Source organism: Engraulis encrasicolus, chromosome 15, assembly GCF_034702125.1.
Source record: "Engraulis encrasicolus isolate BLACKSEA-1 chromosome 15, IST_EnEncr_1.0, whole genome shotgun sequence".
Lineage (NCBI taxonomy): Eukaryota > Metazoa > Chordata > Actinopteri > Clupeiformes > Engraulidae > Engraulis > Engraulis encrasicolus.
The window spans coordinates 36,671,887-36,682,365 of record NC_085871.1 but is presented as its reverse complement, the minus strand read 5'-3'; the positions used below and the strand labels follow the sequence as shown (position 1 = coordinate 36,682,365).

General features: G+C 42.6%; 1 long non-coding RNA gene across 1 annotated transcript; it reads right to left on the bottom strand.

Moving 5' to 3' along the window:
- Positions 1-214: 214 nt before the first annotated feature.
- Positions 215-2,477, bottom strand: LOC134464007 (uncharacterized). The gene is made up of 4 exons (XR_010037824.1): positions 2,155-2,477; positions 1,264-1,294; positions 1,000-1,070; positions 215-253 (listed from the first exon to the last, which is right to left on the bottom strand). It is a non-coding gene; the product is annotated as an uncharacterized LOC134464007 (long non-coding RNA).
- Between the last annotated feature and the right edge of the window lie 8,002 nt (positions 2,478-10,479).

Here is a 10,479-nt window from a genome sequence, read left to right as displayed (position 1 = left end):
CATTGCAGTGGGACTGTGGTGATTCTTTTCAATTCAGCACTGATCTGAAAAGACATAAAGAGCCCAAAGGATTTAACAATCAAATCATTAACATTAGGAGAAAGCCACACACACATTCAAGAAAGGAGATAAAATGCTGTCATTCACAAATCAAAACATTTAAGACAATCCGAATTGAATGTCTTACCTTGCAAACTTTGAACAGTGCAGGCTACTGTGCCAGAAGTCCTCAGAAATGGTGCATCTTGTACAACTTAATGAAATGAAGAAAGAAAGAAAGAAAGAAAGAAAGAAAGAAAGAAAGAAAGAAAGAAAGAAAGAAAGAAAAGGAGAACATTTGTAACCTGTGCAGCATGAGTTCTGGAAATAAACTACTTAAAAAATCACTCTCTGCGCCTTTAAAATCACAGACTGTATCATGATCTGCTTCAATTGTCATGGTACATGTTGGTGAAATTCAGATTTCCAATATTGACGCCATGCATCCACCTAAAACCATGTCTGTCCCACTACCACTACTTGACCATGAGCATGGGACAGTTTACTTTGTACTACTCACTTGGTTAAGATCACACATGCTTGACACCATCCGAAAAAATGTGTTCATGTTGGTGTCATCAGACCACAGGACATGGTTCCAGCAATCCATATCTGAAGTCTGTTAGTCTCTGATGAAACCATGATGAACACATTTGCTTTATATTGTTTCAAGCATGTGTGATAGTAGCCAAGGGAGAAGTATAAAGAAAATAGTCCCATGTTTACGGTCAAAAATGGTGGTGGGACTGATTTGTTTTGGGATTCTATGAATGGCATCAACATTGGGAAGCTGACTGCCACCAAAAGAAACATGCATATGAATGTACTGGTACCATGACTACTAAGGCAGATCATGATCCTCTCTATGGGGTTTTAACATGCATGGGTGTAACTCAATAGTAAAAAAGGCTTTTTGCTCAGGAACCATCAAGTAGACAGGCAAAAAATACAGAAACTTACATCAGCCAATTCAGCAACAGTTGCTTGGATTGCAGGGGAACTGTGGTTATTCTTTTGAATTCAGCACTGATCTGAAAAGGCATAAAGAGCCCAAAGGATTGACAAATCATAAACATTAGGGAAAAGCCCCACACACACACACACACACACACACACACACACACACACACACACACACACACACACACACACACACACACACAAATTCACACAACATAAAAGCAATATAAAAACCTTAAAGACAATCAGCATTGAATGTCTTACCTTACAGACTTCGAACAGTGCAGCAGAAGTCCTTAAAGAAAGAAAGAAAGAAAGAAAGAAAGAAAGAAAGAAAGAAAGGAGGAATTGGTGAGGTTAAGCATTTAATAAACAGCACAGGATTCGTGAATGAGGAGCATGCATTCTGTAAACTAGGCTACTTGTAAACAATGCTCCACTTAAAAGAGGAAGATATAGGCTAAGTAAAACGAGATAAGGCAGTGCATGCTTTGCATTGCACCATAAGTGCAAGTAAAAAAAAAAGTGATATGCACTTCAAGAAATAGGATACTATTCCCACATGTTTCATCCAATTCCCTGTGCAAAGTTTAAATTCAGGTTATATGCACTCTATCTAGGTCGGTTGTTCTTTGACTTCGTGTGCAGGAAAGCTTACATTTGATTAATCTTTGGTTAAGACCACAAGTGCATGTGTGCATTAAACACCTGGGTTGGATAAGAAAAGAAAACTTTAAAAATAGAATACTTGGCTTAAAATGAACACACCGAAACGACGCCAGCCCTCTGTTCTCGTGAGCATGCAACGTGTTCGATCAAGTTCTACTTCTGTGCATACCCCTCACCACCCCTCCCCCATTAACGGATCAGACCCTCCCGCGCAAATATAGCTATTAACTGAAGATAACCAGCTAGATTGTTGTACAGTAGCAGTTTTTACTACATCCTTTGAATATCCTAAATGTACATATTTTCCATTCTTTTCTAAAATGACATGGGGCATAGCCAACTGCATGTGTTTGCAGTGCACCTGTTACTAAGCAAAGAGCACTGCGTGGGTAAATGTAGTAGAGTCTAAGCTCAGCTTCCACACACAAAAGACACAAGAGCAGTAGTACATCGCCCACCATAAATGAAAGTACTTCAGTTACTTACTCAATTTCGTGTATATCTTCACACATGACAACACTATTCCAGCGAGATGAGACTGAAGAGTAGGACCGGGCTGACTGAGTCGAACGGCTCTCTGGCTTGAAACTTTCCGGCTTCTTCTTGTCTTAGAAAGTGGTGCACTAGCGCCACCTCAGGACTGGAGGCCACCCCAGACACAACTTAATCATGTTCATTCAAAGCATTAGAAACATGCCAATTCAGCAGTCTCCAAGAACACATTATCCTTATTTGATGAAATCATGTTTACTCAAGGAATGTTAATGAATTGTTTTGCATCTATTTACTTTATATAGGTTAATTCAAAGACCCGCTATTCCCTCTTTTTTCAGTGCACCTGTGCCCACCTGTGCCCCGCCTGGTCATTAAGGCAGTCTGACTGCAGCTGAGAAAGAGTCCCTGAAATGAAATGGGATGGTTGTGGACTTCTCATTTGCCTTTTGTACTCATGCACACACACTAGCACACAACCCATATTTGAAAGTGTGCTGTGCCCATTTGCTGTTTTCTTTGAAGGTCAGAAGATTCCATGCAACACATGCACTTACAACCTTTACATCTCTGCCTGGCAACAGTCACTCTCGCCCCTGTCATTATTGTGTGACATAACTGTTCTTGATATACTGTATGACATTGACTAAAAACGGGGGAAATGTGTGTGGGACCGCTGAATCCTATTACCCATGTAGAAGAGAGAGTTATCTTTGAAATATCATCAGGTCAAGTGTCCAACAGGAGAGTATTTTGTCATTTGTCATTTCAGCACTTGGAAGACAACTTTGGAAACTGTGCACAAACAGAAAAGGGAACATGCTATAGAATTCAATAACAGATGTTACCAGCTAGTGCTTATGCAGGCAAATGGATTTTGGTGTTTCACACAAGTGAGATGATATAAGGTTATTATGTAATTATGGAAACACACACACACACACACACACACACACACACACACACACACACACACACACACACACACACACACACACACACACACACACACACACACACACACACAGGCACGCACACACGCACACACGCACGCACGCACGCACACACACACGCACGCACACAGTTCTACAATAACCAGTATTATATGGGCCCTTGCCCATTAAAGTGTCAGACATGTCTTCCAAAATTACCTCACAAAGCAGAAAGGGATTCTCAGAAAGGGATTGTACCTATGGGGAGCATATTAATTGCGCTGAACAAACCAAACAATGTATGCCCTAAAAACGTATGAAAATAATGTTTCCTTTTGTTCTCATGACAACGTATTCAACTTCATACAGGGGCAGACAATGACTGTGCAAATTATGTATATTATGTGTTACGTGTCTCCAGCTTAATGAAGGATAATAGTTCTTTTTCAAATCAGCCCAATTTTTTGCCTGCCCAGCTTCAAAAAGGCTGCTTTGTGTTTGAAAGTAATAAATGAGGTAGGCTACATTTTAGCCCTATGTAAAAGTGGGGTGGCGACCCGAAACGTTTGTCCCCGTCTGTCGGTTTTATTTACTTTTTTCGGCTTTGTTTTTGATTCTGCATTCAGCTCTAGTGTGCGACTCCTTTCTTCCTTTTCATTATTCAGCCCTATGTAAAATAAAGGGTTTTAAGAACTCCAACTACCTTCAAAGGAGAGTGCTTTGGATAGAGTTCCGAAGTCTATAAGCCGTAGAGGAATAACCAGATGCACCCAGTGGCGGAACAATTGCACACAGGGCCCCAGGGCAAAACACTGATAGGGCCCCTCAGACAACTTGCCATGGTGACAATAGGGCCCCCACCAACAATACAGGAGGGCCCTGGCCTCAGGGGCAAATGCCCTGCTTGCCCCCCCATAGCTCCGCTCCTGGATGCACCCTTTAAACCTGCAGAGAAGACTCTCGCTTGTTATTCTTTCCTCTTTCCAATAAATCAGGTCTTTTGATGTAAAGCCAAAACCCTTTTATTTTTCTAAACGCTGATTGTTGACAAACAGAAATGATTAGCTGCCTCCATAATATTCAACATTATTATATGGTTGTGACGTCATCTGTCGAATGCTCCATTCATTTCAACGGGGCTCCCCAACGTTCGGACGTCTGTTATTTTTCGATAACGGAAGGGTTGGTCTATAACAGACCGCTGTCAATGACAACAAGACTTTTCACTGCTAAAGCGACTTTTCAACAAGACTCTAATCAGCTGCTGTGATAGACAGCACCCGTTGTCCTGGCTACCGCTGTCAATGGCAACAAGACGTTCACTGCTAAAGCCACTGGCTTGCATACAAGTCAGTGGCTAAAGCGAATGTTTCATATCACTCCGCAGGGGGTCCGGTCTTTTGTCACTCTAATCAGCTGCTGTGATAGACAACACCTGTTGTCCTGGCTAGCCTACCTAGCTGTTGCCTAGCGGTGTTCCACAACGGCACTGTTTTGTTTTGCGCAGCAACAATCTTAACATTAAATAGGTCTAAAGAAATGTCCCGCATGTGTGAATCATTTAAGTATATCCATATAATAAGCGGGTTAACTTTCGGCGAGTCGGTCGCTTTGTGGAATAGCAGCACTTCAGAGAGAACAAGACCCCTCCGCTCCGCGTCGGGGTCTAAAGATTCTCTCTGTCGTGCTGCTATTCCACGGTAGCGACCTTCTCGCCGAACGTTAACCCTTACGTAAAGCACAAGTGTTACAACAGTTAACACAGTGTTATATCAGTTATGCAACTGCATTATGCACACCTGGCACCCCAAAAGTCCACATTTTAAAATCAGTGTGCACTCCAATATTAACAAGTTTTTACACCTAAGATTAGGCCATGCAATATATCACATCGTCTTGCAATCACTACAGACGTGTTATTCCTCATAGTATTCAATTTAGATTTTAATGTGCCGTTAAATGAAGTAGGCTTTATCAGCTCTGTTTGTGCTGATAGAATACGTTTTTGAGAAGCTAAATTTGGCACGTTTTCCCTGAAAACAGACAAACTTGGGGATGAGCATTTGTCTTGAAGACCAATAGGGGGTCACTGGTCAGACTGTTCGGTCTCTCTCTCTCTCTCTCTCTCTCTCTCTCTCTCTCTCTCTCTCTCTCTCTCTCTCTCTCTCTCTCTCTCTCTCTCTCTCTCTCTCTCTCTCTCTCTCTCTCTCTCTCACACACACACACACACACACACACACACACACACACACACACACACACACACACACACACACACACACACACACACACACACACACACAGACACACACACACACACACACCACACACAACCCTAAATCAGAGAGTCTGGGAAGTTGAGGGAGGGAGGGATGAAACGCCACACAAGGACGGCTTTGAAGTAGCTCTGTGCGGCTGGAGGGGAGACTGATAAGAAGCCACAGTGACCTTTGGAGAGGAAGGAGTGCAGCAGGCGCCCACTGTCCACTAGGCAAAGTCATAATGTGTGTGTGTGTGTGTGTGTGTGTGTGTGTGTGTGTGTGTGTGTGTGTGTGTGTGTGTGTGTGTGTGTGTGTGTGTGTGTGCGTGCGTGCGTGCGTGGGCGGGTGGGCGCATGTGTGTGTATGTGTATGTGAGTGTGTATGTGTATGTGAGTGTGTGTGTGTGTGTGTGTGTGTGTGTGTGTGTGTGTGTGTGTGTGTGTGTGTGCGTGCGTGCGTGCGTGGGCGGGCGCATGTGTGTGTATGTGTATGTGAGTGTGTGTGCGTGCGTGCGTGTGTGATAGAGAGAGAGATAGAGATACAGCAGACAGAGAGAGAGAGACGTCCTTGTATGGCGTTTCATCCCTCCTTCAACTTCCCAGACTCACTGTTTTAGGTGTGTGTGTGTGTGTGTGTGTGTGTGTGTGTGTGTGTGTGTGTGTGTGTGTGTGTGTGTGTGTGTGTGTGTGTGTGTGTGTGTGTGTGTGTGTGTGTGTGTGTGTGTGCGCGTGCGTGCGTGCGTGCGTGTGTGTGTGTGTGTGTGCGTGTGTGGAGAGAGAGAAAATGTATGACTGGGGATAGCTGAAGACTTAGTGAACTAAATGAACCCTTAAGAGTGCAGAGCACAGTGGAGATAGTGGCTGCCAGACTTGGCTGGAACTTTCAGACATTGCAAATAAAGATTATTACACTAGGAGAAGAATCACCAACACTAGACTGCAATAACAGGTCTATGAGGAAATACAGAAAAATAAACATGGCATGACTATTTCTCCCCCCCCCCCCCTAACTTAAACGCTCTCTTTCTGTGTGGTGGCAGAAGTAAAGCCCAACTGGGAAACTCCAACTCCCATTGCCATTGTGACACAGCACTCCACAGCACACAAGTGTTCAGGGCACAAAACGAAATTGCATTTATGCTTCACCTGAGCAAGGGAGCAGCCCCAATGCCGCCCCAAGGGAGCAGTGCGGCGGGACGGTACCATGCTCAGGGTATGTCATAAGGGAGGATGGGGGAGAGCACTGATTTATTTACCTGATTCTTACCATCTGATATGGAACGCCCCCGCGTGACGTAGCCGAACGCAGCCAGATGATGTAAATCAGGTTACTGATTTATTACTCCCCCCACCAACCTGGCGGATCGGGAGTCGATTCAGCAAAACCTTTGGGCTACAAGTCTGACGCCCTAACCGCTTACCCATGACTGCTTACAGTATATAACCTGCTACTGCACGTATAACCTGTTACTGTGTTGATTTAGTGCACACACTTTAAAAAGTAGGATTAACTAGGAGTTTGCTTTTTACTTGTGTCCACCGTGTGTAAGTACTCTAGGTCAGGCTTTCCCAAACTCTACCATGACATGGCCCCCCATATACCGGTAGATTCCTGCCAATGGGTGCCAGACTAATTTTTTTCCTGTGCACCCTTGTCACTAGCCTGGTCCTGACCATCCCATAATACTACCATTTCATTTCGTATTCATGGTCTGGAGGTTGTTTGATCTGACACGATTGCAGGAAGCGGGAAGTTTGCACTCAGTTACGGTTTGAAATGATTGGACAGCTCTCACCCAATTGCCGACAGTTACTCAACAACAACATAGCGCAGACCAGAGCCATTAGCACAGACTTTTACGTCGTCACAAGCGTCCTCCCCCATTTTCCCCCACGTGTGGCGCCTATTCGCTTATTGGCTGTTTTCTGGGGAGGGTTGGCCGGTCAGATCCATACCGCTCACATCGTGCCACAGAAAACAGGGGCCTAGTAGTGGAGTCAATCCTTTGGCGGAAGCACGTGGGATGGCGCGCGAGGCTACCGTTTCACAACCATAGTCTAGTTCTGTGAGTCAGTGCTCCACAGGGATATATAAAACAATACTGTTCAGAGATGGTGTACATTAGCTATTCAGTTTATTCAATTATTAGTTATTTTGTTTTAGGCCCACTGTACTTTTTCTTCCAACTTGCTGCAGTCTCCCTAGCACCCCCTCACGCAGCAACCCCCCACCCCCCTCCCAGGGGTCCCCGGCCCCCACATTGAAAACCACTGCTCTAGATGTGAAGAGTTCAGATGCAAAAACCCCTAAGTGCCTTTTAAGAAAATAATCTTATTTCATATTTATTTAATACAAAGCTATCAAAATATCATATTTGTTCATTTTATTTATGTAATATAACTATTAATATGTATTATCATCAAGTCCATGAATGTAAATCAAGCCAACAACAGGGTTCTCTAAAAATATAGAAGTGCAGGTCTTCAGAAATGGAGTTAGGGGGTTTTGCATCTGAACTCTTCATGTGTAGAGCCATTTGAACCCTTGAACATTTCCTTCAGGATTAAGTTACTCTGCTCTATATGCACAACATACTGTAGGTCCACATTAGCAGGATTTGCTACTGGTAGGTGTTACATTTTACTTGTGTCCGGAGATGAACGGACAAAAGCACCCCTCAGAGTATTTGGGTTTCAGAGATTTTACAACCATTCATATAGTGCAAGATTCAGAGTCAAGATTCAAGAATTCTATTTGTCACGTCTTCTGGCACAATTTTTTGCAGTGAAATGAATGTCGAGACTGCTTTCTTCTGCGTAATAATAGTACAAAACACAGTAAATAATAGTAACAGTTCGCAACAATGTCAAACAATATTGAAGTTTGGCTTTAGAACGTGAATTTAAAAAGCGGAAAGCCTGAGGGGAGCTTTCTGTTCTACACTGAAGTGAGCGTAGTTTTCCAGAAGGCAGATTTTGGAAACAATTATGACTGGGATGGTGTATGTCTTTCATTATTGTTTCATTATTCATTATCCCGAATCCTAGCTCTTCTTGAGTACATTCTGTGTGTTCCATGGGCACTGCATTACTTTTGTGGTAACACTTTATTTTAGGGATACATCTATTAGCACTAATACATATAATGTTAATGCCTGCATTAGTACTTTGTAAGGCATGTACTAACCAAATGCTAAGGCCTTCTAGGTCCTTACTAAGGTTAAATTGGTAATAAATCCCTTATTGTGCATGAACAAGATATTTGCGAATACATGCCTAACAAATATTTGATTTTGCTTTGTACATGCCTTACAAGCTACTTATACAGGTACATTGTATGTATTAGTGCTAATAGATGTATCCCTAAAATAAAGTGTTACCATTTTTGTTTGTCCTGTTGTCCTTGCTCTTGTTTATTTATAGCCTGTCAAGTTGACGTTTTGCTATTTTCTACAAATGGCATGTCCTTCAACCGCTTCCGTCTGGAGGGGGTTGTCTTTTTGCTTGGAGGACTCCGTCTGGAGGGGGTTGTCTTTTTCCTTGGAGGACTCCGACTTCCTGCAGGTCAACGAGGCACAATGATGACAGGAAGTGGACAGTTCACAGCTCCTCTGCATGACTGTGTCGACTCGACCGCCACTCACTGCTTAATCTTTTTGTTTTTTACAGCACTGTAGGAATAATCAGGGCTGAGGAATCAACACTGTAGACGCCAACATGTTCAATGAACCCCAAAGATTCAACACTTGAGATTTTCTTTTACTTAAGACATGTACTTTACTTAAGACCGTCGAAACATGTCAGGTGAAAGATCAAACTTTTACATGTCTGAAGTAAAAGAAAATCTCAAGTGTTGATTTAAACAGTTAGACATAATGAACGTTATGCATATATAATATATTAAACCCCAAAGATTAGTGGAAGCGGATTGCCAGGGAAGTTTGAGTTCTACATAACATCACCCATAGGAAGATCAGCATCACAACTGTTTATTTCATGAGTGATAACTTAAGACATTCATCATATCAATGATTTTCGTTATGCATTGCCTGTAGAGGCAAACATGTTTTTCGTGGGTTGATGTGATGTGTGTACAAAAGTGTACCCAGTTCCCCTTAGTATAATCCAATAAAAAAACCTTCTCTCTGCTGGATCCAGTACAAAAAAATGTGGTATCGTGTTCACTTACATACCACCCTTGAGGGCGATTTTCAAAATAACATGTGGCAGAACAAGGAGGAGACTACTACTGTATTACGATATATATATATTTTTTGTGAAAAAATGGGATTACCCACTGCGTGTATTTTCTGCCTGTCCTTTGCCCACACACTTCATCACCCTAGTGCCTGAAGCTGTATAACGCAGTATGCGCATGAGATTTTTTTTTAATTAGACGTGTTGGTATGATAGAGTTCTAATGCGAGGTGAGGGTCCTACCTTTTCGATGCAATTTCATGTTTTTTACAGTATGTGCTTAAGAGGCTGAGATATTTTGTTTTTTATAGACTGACACCTTTCCCAAGAAATGGCTTGCAGGCATTTAGCAGGCGTTTTTTTGTGTGCAGATATTTCAGGCATCAATGCATTCCTGACAATTGCAAGGGTAGCTTGAGCAATACAGCTGTATGTTAAAATTGGCAGAATTCTCCTTTACAAATGTTTCTACTCCATTGCCTCCTCGGCAGTGCTTCATTAAACCTCGTGTCTGTCCTCTGCCATGTTCCAGGCACGCTGATGTGTTCATGTAAATCAAGATTGCCGTAATGGGATTTCCTGACGGGAACTCATGTGGGCCCGATTGTGCGATTAACCTTTGACCCCAATCAAAATGGAATTCTCTCATGGACCTGTGCACAAGACAGTGTAAGTCATGCCGTGTCTAAGTCAACAATTAAGAGATTACTGTATACACGCTGGGTAGAGAAACAAGCAAACAACAACAACAACAATAAAAACAATTAGAGATAAACAAGAGAGCAGATAACTAACTTGGAGAAAATGTCCATTATAATAGGCTTTCGATATTGAGTTGCATCATTTGGTGGAAAGAATTGATTTCTGGATTTGCTCTAACAAAATAGGAAGAGTTATTTAGAATGGGAATATAGACTACATAATTGCCGA